The 26,399-nt window shown below is 40.6% G+C and overlaps 1 protein-coding gene across 1 annotated transcript in view; it reads right to left on the reverse strand.

Moving 5' to 3' along the window:
* LOC112218221 (metabotropic glutamate receptor 8-like) overlaps nucleotides 1-26,399 on the reverse strand; it is a 223,866-nt gene that overhangs the window by 116,773 nt on the left and 80,694 nt on the right. The window lies entirely within an intron of this gene.

Here is a 26,399-nt window from a genome sequence, read left to right on the forward strand (position 1 = left end):
TTAAATAAGTTCAACTGACACAAAAGAGGAACATTGTTACATCCAATGCTTGTTTGCCTGAGGCTGATTCCATGCATGCATACACACACACACTCACATTTAAGCGCACACACGGACACACACACACACACACTCACATTTAAGCGCACACACGGACACACACACACACACACACACACACACACACACACACACACACACACACACACACACACACAGAAATATTGCCACAAATGCATGCATTTGGCCTTGTTGTTTAGATTGTTCTTGTACTTGATGTCTTTTGTTTTTACATTGCTTTTCTCTTCATTCTCTTTTGTTCTTTTTGTTGGTTTTTGGCACATTGGTTAGGTGGTGGTTTAAGTGGGGTTGGAGGGGTAAGGTGGCTTGCGAGGAGTGGACATGGGGCGAGGTACGTTGGGGGTGGGGAGTGGAGGGGGAGGTCTCTTTTCAGTGGTAGCCTACACACTTCAATGCAAAACAACAACTGTCAATCTGTTAAATTCTACCGCGCTCCCTGTCAGCTGCATATAGGCTAGAGCAAAAACTTGAAATTATATTAGGCTAATATATAACACTCCGACTGGGCACAAACTGGTTGAATCAATGTTGTTAAATGTAATTTGTCAACATATTGTGACCATTGGATTCGAAAAAAATCATCCACCAGTAGTATTTTCATCTAATTTCAACCAGTGTTGTAAACACTGAAATTAGGCTAAAACTTCAACTTAAATACATTATCTTAACCTGAATAACATGTAGTTACACCAATGTAATTCCAACATAATCATCAGAACTGTGTTGAAATTGCGTTGGAAATTCCACGTAGAAACATACAAATATTTCAGCCTATATTCAATATATTTTCGGTGGTTCAAATTATGTCGAATTTCATATTTGATTAGACATATTTTATTTGACCGTGTTTCAATGTTGATAGTAAAATGGAATGTTTGAGTCAACGTCATTGTTTCAGCGTAATGCTATCAATCTAAATAAAGAGGTTCAGTTTATTGAAATAAAATGCAAAGCCACAGTCCATTGATTTCTGCCTGAACAGTGACTCCTACTTGTATATGAGGTGTAATGCACTTCAGTGAGAACTCCATCTAGATCTTTATGTACCCTGTTAAGCTTAGGAAACAAGCAGTGTGGGATTCAGCTGAGCTATCATGTCAACATATTTAGACATTGATCAGCTTCTATAGTCATTTACTACCTGAACTACCTGAATAACATTGCATCATTGAAAGTAACTTCTGTAGTGAAGTTGGGTTTATGTCGACTACATTGACATCGGATTTGCCCAAAGGACACCGTCATTTCAACATGTAGGTAGGTATACTATCATTCGTCCGTGATTGATTGGGTCTTTGGAAGTTTAGAAGTAGTTACCATTAGCCTTATAAATGGGATGTCAAATTCATGATATTAATAATACACATATCACCCTCACCTCTGACAAAGAACCCCTCAATAACCTTAAAAAAAAAAGAAAGTGTATTACATGTATCTACACGTTGGGTGTGTGCAGTCTTGCATTATAGTTGCATGTTAGTGTTTCTCAAGGCTAACACTATATTTAGCATTGCCCTTTAGGATAAGAATATCATGTATTGGGTCAACGAGAGAGAGAGAGAGATTCCGTTTTTCTTCTGAATGAGCTGTAGCCAACAGTATGTTCTAATTTGAAACATCAGTGGTTAATTACAGTAGCCTGAGTTGGACACAGTGACAGGTGATTTTTCTCTGCACCGTCTTGGCAGGGGCAAAGAAAGCGATTCATGTTGTTTTAATTAGTGACTAGCCAACAGTCATAAATTGGCGCTTGTGTTCTCTCCTCCCACCCACACATTCCCCCACCACGTCTCTTTATCTCTCTGAATGTGACGAGTCTCTAAGGTAAACCAGTTCACAAATGGCAAAAGCCTGTGTAGCCCAGAAAAGAAAACACAAAACTGGGGGTGTAAATCAAAAATAAAGACAATGCGGCATCTTTATTAACACCGCATTTATTCTGGACTTCCTACATAACTGCATTTAAAATACATGCAGCGATCCACTTGCTGGGCACAGCTGGATTATATACTTCTCTGTCTACTTTCAGTTAGTCTTTATGTACAGTATTTCCCCCAAAGAGGCTATTTTTTAATATCATCTCCAACTTTTCCCAGGTATGTCTTTCTCTTCGCTATCTACACATCCGTCATTTACTTAATCATTCCAAAGGTTTATCCAAATGTCATCCTTATTCTCAGGGGATTAGTTCCACAACAGCATGGTGATCGCATTTAACAATGTCATGTTTTCAAACTGTCCACCCAGCTGTGCTCAGGGCTGCCGTGGTATCTGAATCTGTCCTGAGCATAAACCTCCACTGCCCACAGCATGGAGTTACAAGGCCTTCAGAAAACACCTCCAACACAAGGTTGGACTGAAAGACAGAGCTTCTGCTTCTTGAACCCCCCCTCCCTGAACCCTCAGTTGTTATGTCTACGGTACTCCGTCAAAAAACATAAACAACACATGGCAGTAATAATGATCAATGTCACGTTGGGAAAAATGATCCTAAACTGCCTTACTAGTTTCTAACACACAAAAATATGCCCAGGAGAAGTGGCACTGTGCACTGACGCAAAAAGTGATGTCAGGGGTGTCTGCTGATGGGCTAAGAGTGTTTCATGAAATATTTTTAGCTCACATGTGATACTTAACCCTGTATAGTATAGCAACCCAGCAGGCATTCTGTCATCATTTTTCACACACCGTGACAGAGAAAACAAGTCTAGCTTGTGCAGGATGAAATGCAAACATTAGCAAAGTAATCAGGGCAAGCTTTAACGCTATAGTATACTCTATGTCACTGAAGATAATGGTTATGACCCAAGCACACAGAGGCTGTTCTGTTCAGTGGTTACTGCAGCCAAGGGTAATTTCAGAGCAGATTTAACTGGAAAAAATAAGGGTGTCTTTAATATCTATCTTTCACTCATGGCCATCCATCTGTGAAGTCTGGATGGCAGCTATGATCTCAGTCATCCTTTAATGTGTCTTTTATTTATTTATCCTTTGCATCATGCTTTTTTTGTTACATACTCTTAATTTTCTTTTTGAATTCACAAAAGCTCTTCCTCTGAAACTTAGTTTTTAACCAAAGCTCATACTCTCCCTTCCTTTAATCCCCTCAATCTTTGCTTCTTCCCCCTGGCGCCAAGGAAGGGCTCCCCAGAAGCTGATGACAATTCCTTCTACAACCCTTCCCATCACCCTCGTTCCCTCTAATGGCCTTAATAGCCCTTTTTCAGGGGGATTTCTGTCCCTGCTCACCTCTCAATTGCTTTAGCTCAGTGCTCTGGAACAGCATAACTGCCTTTGCAAGCAGATCACTAGCTAGGTTTAGATTCAATTGGCGACAGATATTCTAAAATATGTGAATATTCTAAAATATGCATGAAGAAAAATACAAATTTCCATCAAACTGACTTGTTGCAGATAAAAATCAATGCGTGATTACATAGTGCACATAAAATGTCCTTTTTTTGCTTCGGTTTTCATGTAACAAATAAAAATCTGAAGTTCAATGTGTTTCCATTGTGGGGTTTTTTGTCACAAAAACTGTTGCGTTAAATAGCAAATGTGCCTACTCTGGTCAACAGCTCACAGACACAGTGCGGGTAGGCTGTGCGGGGTAGGATAGTCTACGTGATGAGATTATTATGGATAAGAGTGAGAATATGTTTAGCATCAATCATATTGTCACCAGATTAAGACCATCAATATTTATTGGAAAGTAAGCATCAAGATCACTGTGTACTTTCATCGCCCTGTGAAGTTCATCATCATTTATATCATCTGTATCCTAAGAAACTGCATGGTTTCCCAAGTCATAGTGGGAAGACCACACACCATATCATCGTGAGACTCCAACTTTACTTCAATGTGGTGGTTATTATATCAATATATGTGCCATTTCCCGCATAATTCATTTTACAGACACAAAAAGATCCCACCATGTCGAACGAACAAATTATCTGTCGGCATTTATAACATTTACCGAAACTTCCTGTTTCCATTATATTTCCACTTATTTTATAGTATGGCTTTACTGTGGATGGAAACGTGGTTACTGTCACATTCATCTCCACCTCCTGCTGGCTGTCATTTAAACATGGCCACCTCCTCCACCCCCTCAATCATCTCAATGTGATTCCACCAATTAAAGCAAGTTCCTCCGGGTAAGCCCACCTGTGGAGAAACGCAATGAAAGCGAGATTGAAAATGATATCTGTATGGTGACTCCATTCCTTAACATGTTGTCAATAAAAATATGAGTAATTGTATTAATCATCGCTGATTAAAATCATTCACACATCTCAACCTCTCATGAGATCCTCCAGAGATGAATCCCCAAACATTGGCCCATCATAACTTTGTTTCAATATCCCAAAATCAACAACCACTACAATGACATACAGATTCATTCTCTCTTCATAACAATGACTTTCAGCTGGAATCTCTACCTGGACAGTTTATATCGGATTAAATATTGATTAGTGCTGCAGTGAGAACTCAAATTATGGAAAGGTGGGAAATAAGTGGATAGCCTGGAGAGGGGAGGATTACATCGAGCAAACAGGATTTATTCTGTTGAAGGCAAGGCTGATGATTCAGAGACGTAATTAGCATAAGTCACCCTGTGGGTACACTGGGAAAGAACTACTTAGCTGCATTTGTCAAAGTTTATTTAACTGACATGAACAAACACATGAAGTGTGTGTGTGTGTGTGGTTTCCAGAGATCGAAGCATATACACAAGCAACCTTCAGCTCATCAGGGTCCTTGATGTGGACACACACAGTGTAGAAAAACACAACCATATTAGCATTCGAAGTGATCTAAACATCAATAGAATGTCTAAAGAATATCTTGTGAGAACAATCCATTCATATTTCATGATCAACAAGTACTGTAACTGTGTATCAGATTTCAAACCTGATAAAAATTCCCTGAATGTGAATGAGAGATATTGCTTTTCTTGAAAATATTCAACGTGAATGCTATGTTATCAACAAAAATACATTAATGTTTATGCAACCTGCATTTTCTCTGCCAGATTTCATTAAATCATTGCGGAGTATTGTGTGTACTGGTGTTTATTTTTTTCTAGAGTTGAACATGATTTCCCAGAAACCACAACTCTCATTCATTGTCGCCGCCAGAGATATGGGGCAGATTCGATTATGTTGTCCCGTGATGTGAATGGGCAAAAGCAGTGAGGGAGGAGGGCCTTTCTCAAACCGAACAGTGATCTGCGCTGCTCGGTCATGCTGTCAACAAGACGGCATGGTGCTGCGTCGTCCAGAAACATACATCATCTCTTTTCCATAATATGTTTGAAGTTTCTGTGGCGGGCTGTCAAGCTCCCGCCTATTACTCTCTTTGGATTGGTAGATGCACCTCGTTATTTGATTTGTTGTTGTTGTTGTTATATGTTCTATAAGGGGGGTGGATGTCAATCGCCTGTATTCAATGGAGAGAGAGATGCTATGCTAGCCTCATGAATATGCATAGACCGTCTTGAATTTCAACAAGGACAATGAAGATATAAAGTGTTTTCTCTCAAAGCTGCTGGGATGTCATGTGCATCACAGTTATATCAGTACACTCCAATAACCTAAGCATTACGGAACTTCTGTTTGATCAAAAAAGCCTCACATCAAAATAGCAATTCATGTTTATCTTCACTAAATTCAACACTCTCTCATACAAAAACTCCTCACTTAATAATTAAGGATCTGCTTAATACCGTGTACAGATTTTGTGCAATCGCTCTTACTTCGCATCTCTCTGTCACTGCTGGGATGATGTATCATCAACATTCACTCTGGCTGTGGGAGATTTGAGACTGTGAAAGTGGATTCGAAATTAATTTGAAAAGAAGATAAATCAATTCTATTTTACAATGTCTTCAGAAAAGGTAAATGTGATACACTGGGTATAATTAATATATTTCTTAGCAATGTTAGATATACTGAACAAAAATATAAACAGTTCATATATGGAAATGAGTCAATTTAAATAAATTCATTAGGCCCTAATCTATGGATTTCACATGACTGGGCATAGGCCCACCCACTGGGGAGCCTGGCCCAGCTAATCAGAATGAGTTTTTCCCCACAAAAAGGCTTTATTACATACAGAAATACTCCTCAGCATTCTTTATATTTTTGATATTTTTGTTCAGTTCTGCATGTCCACTTTGTCAACTGCTTCCATCTTATTGTTGTACTCCAAGACACAGTCTGGCTTCTTTTTATTCTCTCCGTAGTCCAGTTTTCCTGTGTTTGACATTTTGTAGGTGTGCACAGTGGAAAGAACATGGACATTTTGTCGTTTCACTGCCATTATCTCCCCGTTACTTCCTGTTGGATCTCACTGAGCCACAGGCCCCTCAGAAGGTACAGGACAGTGTCACGGACCGGCTCAAAGCCGTAACAAAAGGGAGACAACGTGGAGATAAGGAGTAACAAAATATATATTTATTAAATAAGTAACTAAGTGTAATATACAACGGTGTGTGTAATCAGTAATCAGTAGTGTAAGTGAGTGTTTTGCATGCATGAATGTGATAATGGAGGGTGTTGAAATATGCTAAAGCAAACAACCAAAAACCACCAAGAAACACAACACAATCTATAAAGGTGTCTGCATGGAGAGAGTCTCCTCTATGAATGAGGAAGTGGTGTATTAATCCTGGGACACACCGGACCCAGGTGTGTCTGCATGGCGAGAGTCTCTTCCATGAATGGGGAAGTGGTGTATTTATCCTGGGAGACGCCGGGCCCAGATGTTTCCCATGTAGCTGACGACCCTCCCAACTCCGCCCACTGGCATCCAGTTGTCCACAAATACAGTGTGCCCCTTTCTGAGGTAAGGCTGCAGCATGGCAATCACCACTGATCCAGATATGCCAAGACCCTCAAAATGCCTTATATCCGTGGTGGTGTCGGTGTAAATGATCAGGTCCTGTACATATCCTGTCAGACAGTCACATTAAACAAAGACCTTGACTCAAAATCTGTGGCGCTTTAATGGATGCAATCCTCCCTTTCCAAGCTGTGAGGCACAAATAATCTTCCAAATGCCCTGGTCAAGCTGCCTAGGACATTCCTCATTTTGTGAAGGGGGTCGGCGAGGTTGGCAGTGGCGTTGTTCCCAAAGTGGAGCACTCTCAGCAAGACAAGGAAGCGTTCCTGGGAGAAAAGGGTTGGGAAACAAGGGGTCTGCAGCATGGGGTCAGTGGTCCAAGAGTCCCTCACAGAGCCCTTCTTCACACCACCATGACCAGGAGGTATACCTTTCACTGGTGGTAGCGTTCAACCATTCCCTTTTACACCAGGGACAGTCTTTCAGTTCATGAGAATACCTGCAAACAAATATGCATGTTTAATAGACTAAAGGCATTCTTAATTTTGATACATTTGAAGAGAGGTTGGGTTTTTCTGTAATATGATAATGGACATACTGTACCTGTTGCCTTCCTGCACCACACTCTCCACCAATTCATCATCAAGGAACAATTTAAAACACTCTGCCTACGAGGTGGTAGGCAGGGTGCTTTGTACGCCAGACAGGGTGAAGTTGAAGTCTATCTCTGATGCAGTATGGACCATCCTCCTCAACTTCAACCTCTTCTCAATCACAGCCTACAAGGTTGGCAGCAGGGGTGGGCATCATTGTCCACAGACATCTCACGCTCACAGTCCAGAAGTTTGGGAGGCAGATATTCCTTGTCACTATCTGATTGATCCGACTCACTCTCGTACGCAGATTATTCATCAGAATGATTTATTGTTTCTCCTCATCAGTGAGACGTTTCCTTTTGAATCCGGACATACAGTATACTCTATACTCAATGGCTATCAGTGTCTGACAAGAGTTAAGTTTTTCTGTCAGGACTGACTTAGATTTTAACTGTAACTCAGGGTTGCCAGCTCAGACCCCCCTTTCCAGAGGTTTTATTCTTATTCATTTTAGAAACTTATTCTGTGTTTGTCCCCTATTTATTAATAAATCCCCCATCATAGTAATATTTCCTCCATCGTATCCCACCACGATACCTTCCCCCATTTCTACCCCCATGGACTTGAAAGCGATAATCTGTGAGATGATAACATTTGCTTTGTGATTTGTTGAAAACTGTAAACGACTTGTCAAGTCATGTGCTCCAGTTCTTGTATACAAGCACATCAAAAATGTGCAATATACTGAAAAGTGGCCAAACTAAGTTAATCTTATTCAGGCAATGGGCGCAGCCATCTTTGACTTTGATTATTTCCGTCTTATAATGAATAGGGAGTTTTCGCTTGTCAAACATAAACAAACATGGCTGCAATCATAAAGAATTTAGCTGCTGTTAGCTTAGCTGACACGTATCTCTTTTCTAAACAATATTACATTTCTCCATTGTGCTAAACAGAGATGTGGTACATTGTAAACAAGTCTCACAGTTAGGTAGTTTGTTTTGATGATGTTTTGATGATTGAGAAAGTTACAGAGGCATTAATATCATACACACACACACACACACACACACTAATGCTAACCTCCCCTGTTATTGTACGGTGAGAGGTTAGCATGTCTTGGGAGTATGTTATTTGTGCGTCTAACTTTCTCACTTATTATTTGCGATTCATTCCGGATAATCCTTAATCATGGTAGCATCCACATTAATGTAGAAGTGTTTAGAAACATATTCTATTCTTATTTACAATAAAAGTGACTCCCCAATAACACAATACATTATTTACCATTAATTTATATTGGGCACAAAACTATCTAAAACATGACCAAAATAAACAGCAAATGCATTCATCAAGTTTGTAGCCTAGTAAGGTTGATGTGATCATTGCATGCTAGGAATATGGGACCAAATATTTAAATGTTGACTACTGTAATACACATATAAGTGAATTAGAATGTCTGCCTCTGACTAGCTCTAGTGTGGACTATATGAAAATGTACTGAAAACGTGTTCTTGTCATTACATTCACTAGAATATGAGTGCTGGGGCAACAATCTTCAACACACTTTTCTTTGACAAAACCAAAGGCTCTTTTAAGAGCCAAATCATTAATAATAAAGGGCTAATTTACATTCTATGTGTGTGTGTGTGTGTTACATTTGAGATATTACACAGATACAGAAATAGTGTTTCAAGTATTTTAAGATATTGCTGTGAATTAATATAATGAGGAATCATGTTTATTATGACCTGTTTTGAAACTATTTCCATAATGGTTGTCAATAATCCTGAACACTAATTAAGTCACCTCTGTTTAAGAAAAAGTATTTTCCTAGTTAATACATTCACTGTCAGATTCATCAACCAGGTACTGCTATTCTCAATTATACCAAAAGGTGGCAACATGACCACCAATGACATTTTCCTTGAGATTGACTTTGTGTCTTGCTACTGACAATAGAGTGCTGATCTATCTCATTTACATATTTCACTTCATATGTCAATAACATTGAAATGGTGTGCCTTTGCCTGAAAAATGTAATGTAAAGGCTTACAAAATGTAAAAGCAATCTTGCTACATGCAAGGTTCAAACTCGTGATGTAAGTGTGCGAATTTGCTATGCACCAATATTACCTCTGCACTAATGTTCAGGCCACTCATATTATTGACACTTTTAAGAGGGAATGCTCTGCCTTCTCGCGCAAGTAGCCAAATCAAGCAGCCCTGCCACCAGCTTGTGATGCCAGCAGTGAGCACTCTAGTCAAGTGAAGGACTTGTTGCTATCCGCAAGGGTTGCATGATGTAATCTCTTGGCGGACTGGAAGCTGCACTCTCTTGAGTCGTTTCTACTTTCCTACTCCGAGGAAAATCTACAGCTAGACCCATTCATGTGGTGTGTAACTCCGTCAACCTGCGCAGCATACGCTCAATTCGATACTTACAAACAAACAAATGTCGAAGCATATCGGATTACCTAGCAGACATTTAGAGTCAACGAAATAGTTAAAAATAAGGTTATTTCTTCGCAGTCCATATCTTGAAAAAAACCCAGGGACATGCGTTTTGATAAAGTTACACACATTTTTCTGAAAGAAAAACTGTTAACCATGACCTGGAAACTTTTCACTAATTGATGGATAGGCGCCAGCCAATTTAGAAACTCTGGGAAACTCTGGGAAACTCTGGGTTACAATAATGTGTACCCAAAGGTAACTGTGAGATGGTGTATAAATTAGCTCTAACTGTGTTAATGAGACGTTGCCTGAGGAAGGCCCATAAATTGTAAGCAGGTAGATCACATTGCTATCAACAGTGGACCTAGCATTGTGATTATACCCCTTACAAAAAAATGTTTTTTTTTTGCTTGTGGTGAATGTTCTGCAAATTTGCTACAAAGTAAATAATGTGCAACAAAATGTTCCCAGAAGTTTGCCACTAGTGGTGAATCTGCATCAAATATGCAGCAAACCACTAGTGGCAGACAGTTGACCAGAAGCCGTTTCTGGTGAACACAAGAGTTGCAAGACCAGTAACCGTTGATGACCAACCAGGGGGATTAGAAAAATATATTTGAAAATGGAAACCAAGCTATCTAGCTAGTTACCTACCAAAGTTAACTTCCTAATAAACTAAAATGTTATGAGCTAAGTGCCTTGCTTTATGCGATAGAGTGAAACACATTGTGTTGATTGCGGCTTCAATCTGTTAACGCCACTGACTGGCTAGCGCTTAGCAAGCTAACATTAGCCATCACATTTAAAAAAACAAAATACAGGTTGAGGCCTTCCCTTGAAGGGAAGACAGAGAAATGTGTCAGATATGTCAAGTCTTCTTGCATGCATGGCTTTGGGATGTAAGTTACACTATTTTCTATAAAAACAGCAAGGTTGAAGTCTACCAAAATGTGAGCAAGTGTCGAGACGTGGCAACTTGCATGTCTTCTAGTTCTAGAGTGACTGACTGGAAAACGGCTAATGTTATTTCGACAGAAGGGTGTTTTGGCTGACTTAAAATTGTGAAAACGGAAAGTAACAAATGTTACAAATTATGAATTTGATTATCATGCAGGTTAAATGGGTTGTCATATCATAATTAGGTAGCTAGTTAACGTTATCATAAGCGTTCACTAATGACCGTAGCTGGCTAGCCATGTTCTGTACTAATATCTCTGGCTGTGGTAATGTTAGCAATGCTCACAATGCTAACTTACTGAAGTGTTGTCGCAGAATATAGCTAAATGTACGTTTTTTGTCGACGTCTGGCCAGCTCGCTAGCTAACTATGTTAATGTATTGTAATGAAACAGGCAGGGAGCAGGTCTCGAACCCTCGACCTTCTAGCCCGAGGTCCGGCGCGCTATCGACTGTGCCGCAAAAGCATGCCCATGTGGCAGAGTCGATTTCCGCGCTTATAAACCCAGGGTCGTTACAGTATGTTATGGTAGCTAGCTAGCTATCTTGGCTAACTAAGTCAGACACTTCTTCTGGACTGTCTTGGACATGGTTTCCCTCATTAACTAACATTAGCTGGCTAGCTAAAATACCAATGCTAGATTTTATTCTCCATCTGGTTTAATTTAACCAAGCGATTTGGCAGGATTATCTCATGTTTGCATGGTGATTGATTGTTACTGTACTGTACTTACTGGTTTTCAATGGTTTCTGACAGTGGCAGCTTTAGTTGGAAGTTCAGGAAGATGGAAGCAAATCGGTTAGCTAGCTAAACTTAGTTTACTTTAAATTTGAGTAGCCAAGTAAGTTTAACATTTCTTTATTTCTGTAGTTCAATGCTGAGGTCCTGGCCAATGGTTAGCTTTGTAAAGGATGCTGGATGAGTGGAACTTGGCCTCTTTGATTACAAAGTTTGAGGGTAAGTAAAACTAAGAAATTCATTTTTTGAGAGTGGTGACAGCTTTGGGGGGAAGAAACACAGATTTTCATTGATCCTGTGTAAAACAGCATCGTCTACATCTTCCACATTGTCATTGATAACCAATACTACAACCTTAATGGATACTTGAAAAACGTAACTTCACCAGAGCCTCTGAGAACCATGCAGCCACTTTGGGACTAGATGCATTACATGCAAAGCTACCATAGATAGTCTGGCCTTCATTTGACCATACTTGCTTTATTGGTTATTTGCACAGCTATTGTCACAGTGACCAACCGGTCACACAACACACACATTACAGGCTGGGGTTGGGTTAAATTTTGAAGACACATTTCAGTTGAATGCATTCAGTTGTGCAACTGACTAGGTATCCCCTTCCCCTTCATATTCCAATGTTAATATGCTCTTAAGGCACTATTTATAGCCCTGTTAATTTGACTTTTTGTTTGTTTTCATTCATTTTGGCCTGCTTTTTGCCTACTGTATGGTATGTTTTTGTTTGCCTTTAGCTCAACTACAAAAAATACTTTAAATACTTTTACTTAAGTGTTGTTTGGGGGTATCTGTACTTTACTTTACAATTTACATTTTTGCCAACTTTTACTTCTACTTCAATATGTTCCTAAAGAAATAATGTAATTTTTACTCCATCACTGGAAGTACTTGTTATATTTTTTACAGGAAAATGGTCCAATTCATGCACTTATCAGGAGAACATCCCAGGTCATCTCTACTGCCTCTGATCTGTTCGGACTCACTAAACACAAATGCTTCGTTTGTAAATTGTGTTTGAAAGTGCCCCTGGCTATCTGTAAATAAAAAAAATACAAAATAAAAATTGAGCCATCTGGTTTGCTTAATATAAGAAATTTGAAATTATTTTTACTTTTAATACTATATATATTTAAAACAAAATACTTTTACTCAAGTAGTATTTTATTGGGTAACTTTTACTTGAGTCATTTTTATTAAGTTATCTGTACTTTTACTCAAGTATGCCAATTGAGGACTTTTCCCAGCACTGCTTAATAGAGTGAACCTCTAACGTAATATTTCACACTTCTCAGTGTGTAACAATGTTTTGACTCTACCCAAATGTTGACCATTATTGTATAGCAAAACAGCATGATGTGAGTAATCAATCCTATCTTATGAATTAACACATACCTTAGACAATAGGGCTTTGTTTCAATTTGCTATTTAAAACATCTATATATTATTGTACATTGTGGAAAATTGTCTGACGTGCTCTAATTTATGTTCTGAAATGCAGGCAATACAAATTAATTGGGCCTCCCGGGCGGCGCAGTGGTTAAGGGCGCAGCGCCAGCTGTTCCATCAGAGTCTCTGGGTTCGCGCCCAGGCTCTGTGGTAACCGGCCGCGACCGGGAGGTCCGTGGGGCGACGCACAATTGGCCTAGCGTCGTCCAGGTTAGGGAGGGATTGGTCGGTAGGGATGTCCTTGTCTCATCGTGCACCAGCGACTCCTGTGGTGGGCCGGGCGCAGTGCGCGCTAGCCAAGGTTGCCAGGTGCACGGTGTTTCCTCCGACACATTGGTGCGGCTGGCTTCTGGGTTGGATGCGCGCTGTGTTAAGAAGCAGTGCGACTTGGTTGGGTTGTGTATCGGAGGACGCATGACTTTCAACCTTTGTCTCTCCCGAGCCTGTATGGGAGTTGTAGCGATGAGACAAGATAGTAGCTACTACAACAATTGGATACCACGAAATTGGGGAGAAAAAAGGGGTAAAATTCAAAAAATATATATTAAAAAAAATACAAATGAATTATTAGACATTCAACATTGTATCTTGATTGTGTGTAGAAAAAAAGGGGGGGTGGTAAAAGAGGGCAAAAATATAATTAGGATTACATTGAAAATAACCCAAGGATTAGATTTAAAAAATGTGCCAGCTGCTGGGTCAATCCCACAACCCAATGTGCTGGGTTTATGTCATAACTGGGTTGAGCGCTGCATTAGAAGCACTATCCCAATGCTCTGTTTGTCCAATATTGACCCAGCTGTGAGTTGTCAAAATGAACAAAATTTGGCATTTTTTAGTGTAAGAATAATTCATTTTGGAAAAATATAAATTGCCATATTAGGCTGAACTCAATTCCTACCTTTTTAAGATGCCAAAATAAAATGTTTTCATTGTTTTCAGTATTTTCTGATTGTTTCAGTGCATGCATTCAACAAGTTTTGGATGAAGGATTTCTACAGATCTCCAAAGCTCACTCAAAAAGGCAATAGTTCTGAACTTGGTTTGATTTAGTTTTGTTTTAATCATACACATTTTGTTAATTATCTTTTAAACTACTATTGGTTGAAATCTATTGCTCAGTTATCACTTGACTGATGTAAAAATGTATGTAGGTCCCCCTTTAAAGATCCTAAGGTCAACATCCCCATAGTGTTCACATCTCTTATGCAAATGTTGTAGCTACATTTATGAGGGAAGTATACAGTCTTAGCTCTTTTCTTCATTACCATGCTGATGATTTTCATTTGTATATTTATTAATATATGTTAAGACATTGAATACATGTTTAGTATATTTACTACATTTAGTAAAAGGTTTGCCACACCTGTTAAGAGAGAAGCCTGTTTTTTTTCAGTAAGGGAGAACAATGGGCTGGGAATAGAACGTTCAGAAGGCGAGTTGGTGTCACGGTGCTCAATAGAACTAATACAAGCTGGCAGAGTGAAAAATGCCCTAAAGTAAAGCCTGTTTTTCCACAACTACTTCAAAACTATGGCAAGAATTTGGGACATAAGGTAATAGTATGAAACTGGACTCCATGGTAGATGCAATGTACACATTTATCAGAAATAAAACTGTTAAAAATGTCATGTGTCCAGCCTACTACCGTAAGAACTAGCCACGTTCTGCTGTCAGACAGGACAGAGAGAAACCAAATTGCTAGCTATTGTTAACAGCGCCTATAGCTCTGTTGTGCACTGACTACAGTGTGCAAACGCATGCTTGCTAGCATCACAAAAAACTAACCAGTTTCTAACCTCCATAATACATTCCAGTATGCTCCTTCTCCTGTCTTACAGACATTTTAATCCAAATGTGTGCTGATCAAAAGTGGCAAACTAACAACTCTGCCATGTGTTGTATATTTTCAACAACTCTGCTGTGCACAACTGTATGAAGCTAACCAGAATAAGGATTGAAAGTGATTCAAACGGATACAAATAGTGGAATCATGCCATGTGACTTGTTTCAGGAAACGACAGTGCATTCGGAAAGTATTTAGACCCCTTGACTTTTCCAGATTGTTACGTTACAGCCATATTCTAAAATGGATTAAATCCATTTTTTCCTCATCAATCTATCCCATAATGACGAAGCAAAAACAGGTTTTTAGATTTTTTTGCAAATGTATTAAAAATAAAAACTGAAATATCACAATTGCAAAAGTATTCCGATTCTTTACTCAGTACGTTGTTGAAGTACTTTTGGCAGCGATTACAGCCTCGAGTCTTCTTGGGTATGACACTACAAGCTTGGCACACCTGTATTTGGTGAGTTTCTCCCATTCTTCTCTAAAGATCCTCTCAAGCTCTGTCAGGTTGGATGGGGAGCGTCGCTGGACAGCTATTTTCAGGTCTCTCCAGAGGTGTTCAATCGGGCTCAAGTCCGGGCTCTGGCTGGGCCACTCAAGGACATTCGAAGCCACTCCTGCGTTGTCTTGGCTATGTGCTTAGGGTCATTGTCCTGTTGGAAGGTGAACATTCATCCCAGTCTGAGGTCCTGAGCAGGTTTTCATCAAGGATCTCTCTGTACTTTACTCTGTTCATCTTTCCCTAAATTCTGACTAGTATCCCAGTCCCTGCGGCTGAAAAACTTCCCCAGAAGCAAGGCCCTTCTCCCCCATTGCTGTGTGGTTCGTGGTTTCAAACTTCTTCCATTTAAGAATGATAGAGGCCACTGTGTTCTTGGGGAACTTCAATCCTGCAGAAATATTTTGGTACCCTTCCCCAGATCTGTGCCTCGAAACAATCGAAATTGAGCTCAGGTGCATCCGGTTTCCATTGATCATCCTTGACATGTTTTTTCAACTTGATTGGAGTCCACTTGTGGTAAATTCAATTGATTGGACATGATTCGGAAAGGCACACACATGTCTATATCAGTTGACAGTGCAAGAGCACCGAGACAGGATGGTTTCAAGGCACAGATCTGGGGAAGGGTACCAAAACATTATTTATTTGGACTATATAATGCTAAACAAGGTCGGGATGTTATATAAATTCAACGAAAACAATAAAATCAGTTGAAATCGCACTGTGGATGTAATAGACTTCAGAATTGCATTGGGGACATACTTATATTGTACAGCCTAACCTATGGATTGTGCGCTCATGAAATGGGGTATCAGCATACTCAGTGACACTCACAGAACACAACTGTGTAGAGTTTACACAAATATTAGCGTCTTAGCTCTTATTGTACCCCTCGGCCCAATTCTCTTCACGTCATTGAATGGGGCTCCGTTGTTTCATCGCCCCCAACGCATTGAAAGGATCACGGCTGTTTGTGACTGAAAAGCCCTATATGTATTGATCAACTATGGTTTGCATGCCCTGCCGAAGAACCTTATCATGCAGAATATATGGTTGGAGTTTGTTGGTCCACAGTGCAGTGGTGGTGATTATACTGGTAGCTAGACCATAGACTGCTGGTTATGTAACTGGTTATGTATAGTATATTTGAAAAGTTGTATAAAATAAATCCACAGCCTATTAAACTAGTAGGCTAGTTCCACAGCCAAGCAGATAAAACTAGTATTGTCATTTTGGCTGTGAAGTGCATGAGCAAAAAGCTTTGTCCTTTCTTTAGAACAAAATGCAATTTACCACTTGGCTGTCTATTATATAATCCTGTCACAGGCTCTCTGTCAACACCACCTCATAAGATTGCCTGCTGCAGTTGTTCGAGAGATTTCCAGTTTACAGCCGAACATGCAGCATATAGACCAGCAAGTGGGCCCTCATCAGCATTGTTTGTGTGTGACCAACCAATATCTTTGAGGGGCCAGAAGCTGATGTACTCTGCTATGCCCATCAATGGAGCTTTACCTCTTGCCTGCTCACCAACAGCCGTCGATGGGGAGAACAGAATTAGGTAGGTTAAGTCTGACATGTTCAAACGTCAACATAATAAATGTTTGTGTCAGATAACACCTAGAGTGGTTCTTCCTGTAAAAGTTGTTGTACTGCAGCACACATTGCTGGCTGCCGCAGAATTCTATGGCACGTTATTGAAGTATCAACCATTGTTGCCGTTAATGCTAGTTTAACCACCAGAGGGCATATTTGAGAAGCATTTGACAGTCTTTAATATTGGCTGTACAAGAAAATTTAAAACCTTTTTTTTGTAAGAACGTAGTATATGGGATTGATTTAAATAAATTTTGCTTCATTCATTTGATTAATATTATGGTGTTTCTATTCCAAACACCTCTGGGTTTCCATTAGGAAAATATCTTGGGAGTAGGCTACAGTACTAAGAGCAAAATAATTTAACATTTCCACACCCTAATTGTAGTCTAACCAATACCCAAATGGAGATTCAGTGAAAATAATATAATTTATTTATAAAGACCTGAAATAGTTGACCACATGCAGGTAGGCTATTGCTTCAAATCTTATTGTTTCTATCTTCAATATACTTTAAATGCCACAATATCAGTAGAGTCGCAATTCAACGGCTCAGACACAAGAGGTATGTGGCAGGGTCTACAGTCAATCACGGATTACAAAAAGAAAACCAGCCCCGTCACGGACCAGGATGTATTGCTCCCAGGCAGACTAAATAACTTTTTTGCCCGCTTTAAAGACAATACAGTGCCACTGACTCGGCCCGCAACCAAAACATGCGGACTCTCCTTCACTGCAACCGACGTGAGTAAAACATTTAAACGTGTTTACCCTCGCAAGGCTGCAGGCCCAGACGGCATCCCCAGCCGCGCCCTCAGAGCATGCGCAGACCAGCTGGCTGGTGTGTTTACGGACATATTCAATCGATCCTTATCCCAGTCTGCTGTTCCCACATGCTTCAAGAGGGCCACCATTGTTCCTGTTCCCAAGAAAGCTAAGGTCACTGAGCTAAACGACTACCGCCCCGTAGCACTCACTTCCGTCATCATTAAGTGCTTTGAGAGACTAGTCAAGGACCATATCACCTCCACCCTACCTGACACCCTAGACCCACTCCAATTTGCTTACCGCCCAAATAGGTCCACAGACGATGCAATCTCAGCCACACTGCACACTGCCCTAACCCATCTGGACAAGAGGAATACCTATGTGAGAATGCTGTTCATCGACTACAGCTCAGCATTTAACACCATAGTACCCTCCAAACTCGTCATCAAGCTCGAGACCCTGTGTCTCGACCCCGCCTTGTGCAACTGGGTACTGGACTTCCTGACGGGCCGCCCCCAGGTGGTGAGGGTAGGTAACAACATCTCCACCCCGCTGATCCTCAACACTGGGGCCCCACAAGGGTGCGTTCTGAGCCCTCTCCTGTACTCCCTGTTCACCCATGACTGCGTGGCCACACACGCCTCCAACTCAATCATCAAGTTTGCGGACGACACTACAGTGGTAGGCTTGATTACCAACAACGACGAGGCGGCCTACAGGGAGGACGTGAGGGCCCTCGGAGTGTGGTGTCAGGAAAATAACCTCACACTCAACGTCAACAAAACTAAGGAGATGATTGTGGACTTCAGGAAACAGCAGAGGGAGCACCCCCCTATCCACATCGACGGGACAGTAGTGGAGGGGGTAGTAAGTTTTAAATTCCTCGGCGTACACATCACAGACAAACTGAATTGGTCCACCCACACAGACAGCATCGTGAAGAAGGCGCAGCAGCGCCTCTTCAACCTCAGGAGGCTGAAGAAATTCGGCTTGTCACTAAACACTCACACACATTTCTACAGATGCACAATCGAGAGCATCCTGTCGGGCTGTATCACCGCCTGGTACGGCAACTACTCCGCCCACAACCGTAAGGCTCTCCAGAGGGTAGTGAGGTCTGTACAACGCATCACCGGGGGCAAACTACCTGCCCTCCAGGACACCTACACCACCCGATGTCACAGGAAGGCCATAAAGATCATCAAGGACAACAACCACCCGAGCCACTGCCTGTTCACCCCGCTATCATCCAGAAGGTGAGGTCAGTACAGGTGCATCAAAGCTGGGACCGAGAGACTGAAAAACAGCTTCTATCTCAAGGCCATCAGACTGTTAAACAGCCACCACTAACATTGAGTGGCTGCTGCCAACACACTGACTCAACTCCAGCCACTTTAATAATGGGAATTGATGGAAATTGATGGAAAATATATCACTAGCCACTTTAAACAATGCTACTTAATATAATGTTTACATACCCTACATTATTCATCTCATATGTATATACTGTACTCGATACCATCTGTACTCTATCATCAACTGCATCTTTATGTAATACATGTATGACTAGCCACTTTAAACTATGCCACTTTGTTTACATACCCTACATTACTCATCTCATATGTATATACTGTACTCGATACCATCTACTGCATGTTGCCTATGCCGTTCTGTACCATCACTCATTCATATATATTTATGTACATATTCTTTATCCCTTTACAGTTGTGTGTGTATAAGGTAGTAGTTCTGGAATTGTTAGTTAGATTACTCGTTGGTTATTACTGCATTGTCGGAACTGGAAGCACAAGCATTTCGCTACACTCGCATTAACATCTGCTAACCATATGTATGTGACAAATACATTTGATTTGATATCACAAATAATGGAACACACACAATTCTTAAACTCTGAGAAGGGTAACGTGGAAAGAGTGTTTTTCGAAATGTGGCTGTGCCTAACGGGGAAAGAATGTTTTTCGACATGCGGCCGTGCCTAACGGGGAACGGGAAGATGAAGCCTGATGGGGGCAACCCAGGCAACATGGAGATGTGATGATCCGAGCTTCGACGAGAGCCGAAGCCACCCTCCCAGCCCAGAACCACACGGTGAGAGAAGGGAGAAGCGGAGGGCGTGGGCCTCCTACCCTACCCAGTCCTCAGAGAGTCGTAGATACTCCCTCCGTGTACCCATGCTTCATTGGTCTGTTTCGCTTGACGGCCCTCCGATCTGCACCTTTTAGATGGACCTCCTACCTGAAACCGTTTTCTACAGTTAGATATGTGTTCCCTTTCTTGTAGTGTATCTTATTTCCTGTTTTACTATCGTCCTGGGTTTATAGATCGAGTCAATCCTTCATCAGATGAACCACAACATGTCGGCTAAAGTGATTTAATTCATGAATGCATTTGAAAGTTTTTAATATTGTGAGTGCAAAAAAAATCACACAATTGTACAAAATAGTAAGAGAATTGGTGAAGAAAGTTAACCCTCTACATACACATTTCTTTACCGGAATCTCTAAATGAAAATACTGGCAGATCCATAAAATGTTTGTACAGTAGTAGATCTAATAACATTTTGAGAATTCTAAATGAATATCTAATGGGCTTTTATACAATTAAAATGCTTTAATTAATTAGTTAATTTTAAAAAACTGTTTTAAAACATACCGTTGAAGTCAGAAGTTTACATACTCTTTCGCCAAATACATTTAAACTCCGTTTTTCACAATTCCTGACATTTAATCCAAGTAAAAATTCTGTCTTAGGTCAGTTAAGATCACCACTTTATTTTAAGAATGTGAAATGTCAGAATAATAATAGAGAGAATTATTTATTTCAGCTTTTACTTCTTTCATCATATTCCCAGTGGGTCAGAAGTTTACATACACTATATCAGTATTTGGTAGCATTGCTTTTAAATAGTTTCAGGTAGCCTTCCACAATAAGGGTGGATTGGGTGAATTTTGGCCCATTCCTCCTGATAGAGCTGGTGTAACTGAGTCAGGTTTGTAGGCCTCCTTGCTCACACACGCTTTCATACCGCTCAGGAAGGAGACGCTTTTGTGTCCTAGAGATGAACATATTTTGGTGCGAAATGTGCAAATCAATCCCAGCACAACAGCAAAGGACCTTGTGAAGATGCTGGAGGAAACAGGTACAAAAGTATCTACAGTGGGGCAAAAAAGTATTTAGTCAGCCACCAATTGTGCAAGTTCTCCCACTTAAAAAGATGAGAGGCCTGTAATTTTCATCATAGGTACACTTCAACTATTACAGACAAAATGAGAAAAAAAACCCAGAAAATCACATTGTAGGATTTTTAATGAATTCATTTGCAAATTATGGTGGAAAATAAGTATTTGGTCAATAACAAAAGTTTATCTCAATACTTTGTTTATATACCCTTTTTTGGCAATGAAAGAGGTCAAACGTTTTCTGTAAGTCTTCACAAGGTTTTTACACACTGTTGCTGGTATTTTGGCCCACTCCTCCATGCAGATCTCCTCTAGAGCAGTGATGTTTTGGGGCTGTTGCTGGGCAACACGGACTTTCAACCTTTGTGCAAGGAGGAGCACTGCCAGAGCCCTGCAAAATCACCTCCAGCATGCCACAAATGTGCATGTGTCTGCTCAAACGGTCAGAAACAGACTCCATGAGGGTGGTATGAGGGCCCAACGTCCACAGGTGGGAGTTGTGCTTACAGCCCAACACCGTGCACGACGTTTGGCATTTGCCAGAGAACACCAAGATTGGCAAATTCGCCACTCGCGCCTGTGCTCTACACAGATGAAAGCAGGTTCACACTGAGCACGTGACAGACGTGACAGAGTCTGGAGACGCCGTGGAGAACGTTCTGCTGCCTGCAACATCTTCCAGCATGACCGGTTTGGCGGTGGGTCAGTCATGGTGTGGGGTGTCATTTCTTTGGGGGCCGCACAGCCCTCCATGTGCTCGCCAGAGGTAGCCTGACTGCCATTAGGTACTGAGATGAGATCCTCAGACCCCTTGTGAGACCATATGTTGGTGCGGTTGGCCCTGGGTTCCTCCTAATGCAAGACAATGCTAGACCTCATGTGGCTGGAGTGTGTCAGCAGTTCCTGCAAGAGGAACTATGCTTTAGAACTATGCCTATGCTTTAGTCCAGGTCTGGGAGGAGATCTCTCAGGAGACCATCCGCCACCTCATCAGAAGCATGCCCAGGCGTTGTAGGGAGGTCATACAGGCACGTGGAGGCCAAACACACTACTGAGCCTCATTTTGACTTGTTTTAATGACATTACATCAAAGTTGGATCAGCCTGTAGTGTGGTTTTCCACTTTAATTTTGAGTGTGACTCCAAATCCAGACCTCCATGGGTTGATAAATTTGATTTCCATTGAAAATTAATTTTTGTCTGATTTTGTTGTCAGCACATTCAACTATGTAAAGAAATATTTCATTCATTCAGATCTAGGATGTGTTATTTTAGTGTTCCCTTTTTTAAGCAGTGTATATATATATACATTTTTTTTTACTGTTCTGTAGTTTCTAACTAACATTTTTTTTCAGAACATTAGCCATGTGTTCTCTTGTTTTGTACTGTTCTGTAGTTTCTAACCCAATGATTTGTCTGACAAACAAAGAATTTTGTGTCCTGCAGGCCGAGGCATGGATCAAAGCTAGCAAGACTTTCAATGACACCATCTTCACAGAAGAATCAACCGTGGCCCTTGAGCAATTTGCACAAAATTGCTACAGAAAAAAAGGAAGATAAAGCAAGCCGAGACCCAAGCATCCCCTCAAACTCCATGTGTTGGGGCAATTTCTCGCCAGGGACCAGGCCCATTTTTGATGGTAATTTAGCAATTTATAAAGCAAAAGGTACATCAAATGTTGTAGCCTACACCCCATGGACTGCTATGTGTTCCACAATAATTCAATGTTGCCTTCTTTTTCAGATATCATGGCTCGAGATTTCTTTGAGGAAGAAATCATCAAGAGATATGCTGGACCCTATGTCAGAGTGGTGTTTCTGGGTACATATTGTTTCTTTCAATGTAGGATTATAGCAATATTTTGTTATGTTTAGGCCTATTTACATGTATATTTCTCATATTGTGGCTAAATGTGCTTTTTTCTTCTTCTCCAAATGCAGACAATGACCCTAAACACACTGCCGCCCGGGTTTGCATTGCAAATGAGGGTATAAACTGGGTCAAGACACCAACAGAGTAAGTAGACCTTTATGTAGATAAAAGACCTACAACACTTTCGGTATGGCCTACAGTAAATCTACAAATATTTGTATAATCTCTACATGTAGGTCTCCTGATATCAAATCAAATCAAATTTATTTATATAGCCCTTCATACATCAGCTGATATCTCAAAGTGCTGTACAGAAACCCAGCCTAAAACCCCAAACAGCAAGCAATGAAAACATTAATCCGTAACTCTACCAAGTTTACAAGCAAATGTGAACTGGTGAAGGCCATCAAGATGTTTTGCAAATTTAAGGATTTTTACACCTACAGTAGCCGGGCTATTATCTTGCTAATAGAAAACATTGTTTGCAAGATGGACTACACCAGGTGTACTACAGTACACTTGTGAAAAAAAACAAGTCTTTGAAAACCTGTTTTCAAAATGACTCCAGCTGTCCATCACTACTGTAAATAAAAAAACAGCATCTTGTTTACATGTCAAAAATCATTTATCTCCCTTTCCAATACTTTTAGAGTTTGGGATTTACAAATGTGCGCTTTTCATGTCATTTTTCGTTAAATCCAGTTTGGATTTAAGTATAACTTTTGTATGACTGACGCCTTCAGTGAGAGGTCTAATGCTTTCATATGGAATCATTTCTGCCCTCCGAATTCATACAGTATCTAAGGGGCATTTTTCGTTAGGGCTAATCTGCTCTGTGAGAATATCTAAAAATAATCATTTTCGTTTCTCTTAGAATAAATACCTTAGTGTAACAACAGTTTTAGTAAGTAATATGTTACAGTTCAGTTGCAGCTTGTTCTGACCAAGTATGCGCGCAGGACAGAGGAATAGCAATTCTTACACTATTGTCCTAAATTCAATCACCTTCTTCATCCTCATCATTCAGTTAATTGAAATTCAATTTTGAAGTCGTGCACAATTGTCAGTTTCTATTTGGTTTATATCGCCCATTCAATGTCAGGTAGAGACACATTTAGCACCTTGAGAGCCAAAAGCATAATCAGTGCTCTAACTCCCCCTTGCGGTGGTCTGGAGCAATGAAGCAGTGACGCAGGGTACCGTATTCAACCACAAATGACCTCTTAGGAACCACTGTATCCCTAACTGCCATTGGTAATAGATCAAATCAAACTTTAATTGTCACATGCGCCGAATACAACCATGAAATGCTTACTTACAAGCCTTTAACCAACAATACAGTTCAAGAAAATATTTACAAAATAAAAAAAATAAAATAGCAATAAAATAGCAATAACGAGGCTATATACAAGGGGGTACTGGTACCAAGTCAATGTGTGGGGCTACAGTTTTAGTTGAGGTAATTTTTACATGTAGGTAGGGGCAAAGTGACTATGCATAGATAAACAGCGAGTAGCAGCAGTGTAAAAACAAATGGGGGAGTGTCATTGCAAATAGTCCGGGTGGCCATTTGATTAATTGTTCAGCAGTCTTACAGTATGGCTTGGGGGTAGAAGATGTTAAGGAACCTTTTGGTCCTAGACTTGACGCGTGGTAGCAGAGAGAACAGTCTATGACTTTGGTAACTGGAGTCTTTGACAATTTTTTGGGCTTTCCTCTGACACCGCCTAGTATGTAGGTCCTGGATGGAAGGAAGCTTGGTCCCAGTGACGTACTGGGCTGTACGCACTACCCTCTGTAGAGCCTCACGGTCAGATGCCGAGCAGTTCCCATACCAGGCGGTGATGCAACCGGTCAGGATGCTCTCGGTGGTGCAGCTGTATAACTTTTTGAGGATCTGGGGACCCATGCCAAATCATTTCAGTCTCCTGAGGGGGAAAAGGTGTTGTCGTGCCCTCTCCACGACTGTCTTGGTGTGTTTGGACATATCCTAACTGCCATTGGTAATAGGACAGTAACTGTGGAAGTGTAAACAGAAACATGTATGAAGCTACTGTAGCACACGGAGACTTGAAAGATGATTTGATTAAGTCCAGACTGACAAACAGGCTTGGTACAAATGTCTCTGAATTTTACTGGACACAACTTTTACTTGTATTCTTTTTTTGTGATTTTTATTTATTATTATTATTTATTTTTATTGAATTGAACATGGGGAGGGAGGAACCCTGCGTTTTCTTCACCAGGATCAGGGAACTCCTGTTGTATATGGGACACCACACAGGAAGAGGGTATGACCACTCTGACGTTTCCAAGGTAGCCACATTACCACCAAACAAAATGCAGATAGTCACAGTATCTGTATCGGCTGGGAATGAGAGTTACACATTGTTATATTAGCATAACACTGCTTCTATGGTATTATGGAAAGTGTTGATTATTCTACATGGACCTGTTTCTACATTTTGAAAGTTATCAAAACACGTAGTTTACAATATCTACATAGATTCAGCAATTGCATTCTTCTCATATTACTCCGTAAGCTACTGATCGATTCAAAGCTTCCTCCGGCATCTCACCATACATCTGCCTACATTTATTGAACTCAACCTGCAAGAGGTTTGTTTGTTGGGATTGAGTTGGGGGAAACTGCTGCTGTTTGAGAAGGTTTGAATCCTAAGCAACCTGCATACACATTGTTTGAAGTACAATAGACCGACATAGCTACTGTAGCAGGTCAAAGCTGTGTGCTGGGAAACCTTGGTAGTTTCTGTCAACAGACCTTTGTGAAAGACAATGTAACCTAATGTAGCCTATGTATCTATACGAGCGGTGATTTAGCTACATTGGTTATCAAGATGTTATGTATTGATTGTGAAAGTGTAATACTCGAGCCTTCTGCATGAAAATCATTGACAGTTAGGTCTATAGCTACAAAATACCATGTTGGCCTACTGAACACATTCCTAACTGATTTTTTTTCTATAGGATTCCAGTTTTGAATAGGCACAGTCTTCATCTGCCGTGAAAAGAATTGGAGAGGAAGACCTCTCTAGTTGGGGCTGGCCAAGCAGAAGGTTAGTGAAAATCTTTCACCTGTGGTTCTGTTACCCATTTCACAACATTCAAATCATACTACATAATATTTAACTGCATTCTGTAATTTCCTGTTGCTTTGTTCTTATTATCAATACAGACTAAATGGAATGTGCTGTCCTTTGAGGAAAGGGAAGAGGTTCTAGTGCAGGTGTTTGTCCAGTCACCTAATGTTTGGCATCATGTAATTGAGGAAAGCTATCCAGGAACTCCAGATATCCCAGACTGAGGAGTGCACCTGCCTGAATTGCCGGGAGACCAATTGGCCACTGATCTTGAGAGGAAGTGCTGCTGTTAGGGCCAGGACGGATGAGGATGAAAGGAGGCGTTGTCACAACAAAGTCAAATGTTCAAATCAAATTTTATTTGTC

This window comes from Oncorhynchus tshawytscha, linkage group LG19, assembly GCF_018296145.1.
Source record: "Oncorhynchus tshawytscha isolate Ot180627B linkage group LG19, Otsh_v2.0, whole genome shotgun sequence".
Classification (NCBI taxonomy): domain Eukaryota; kingdom Metazoa; phylum Chordata; class Actinopteri; order Salmoniformes; family Salmonidae; genus Oncorhynchus; species Oncorhynchus tshawytscha.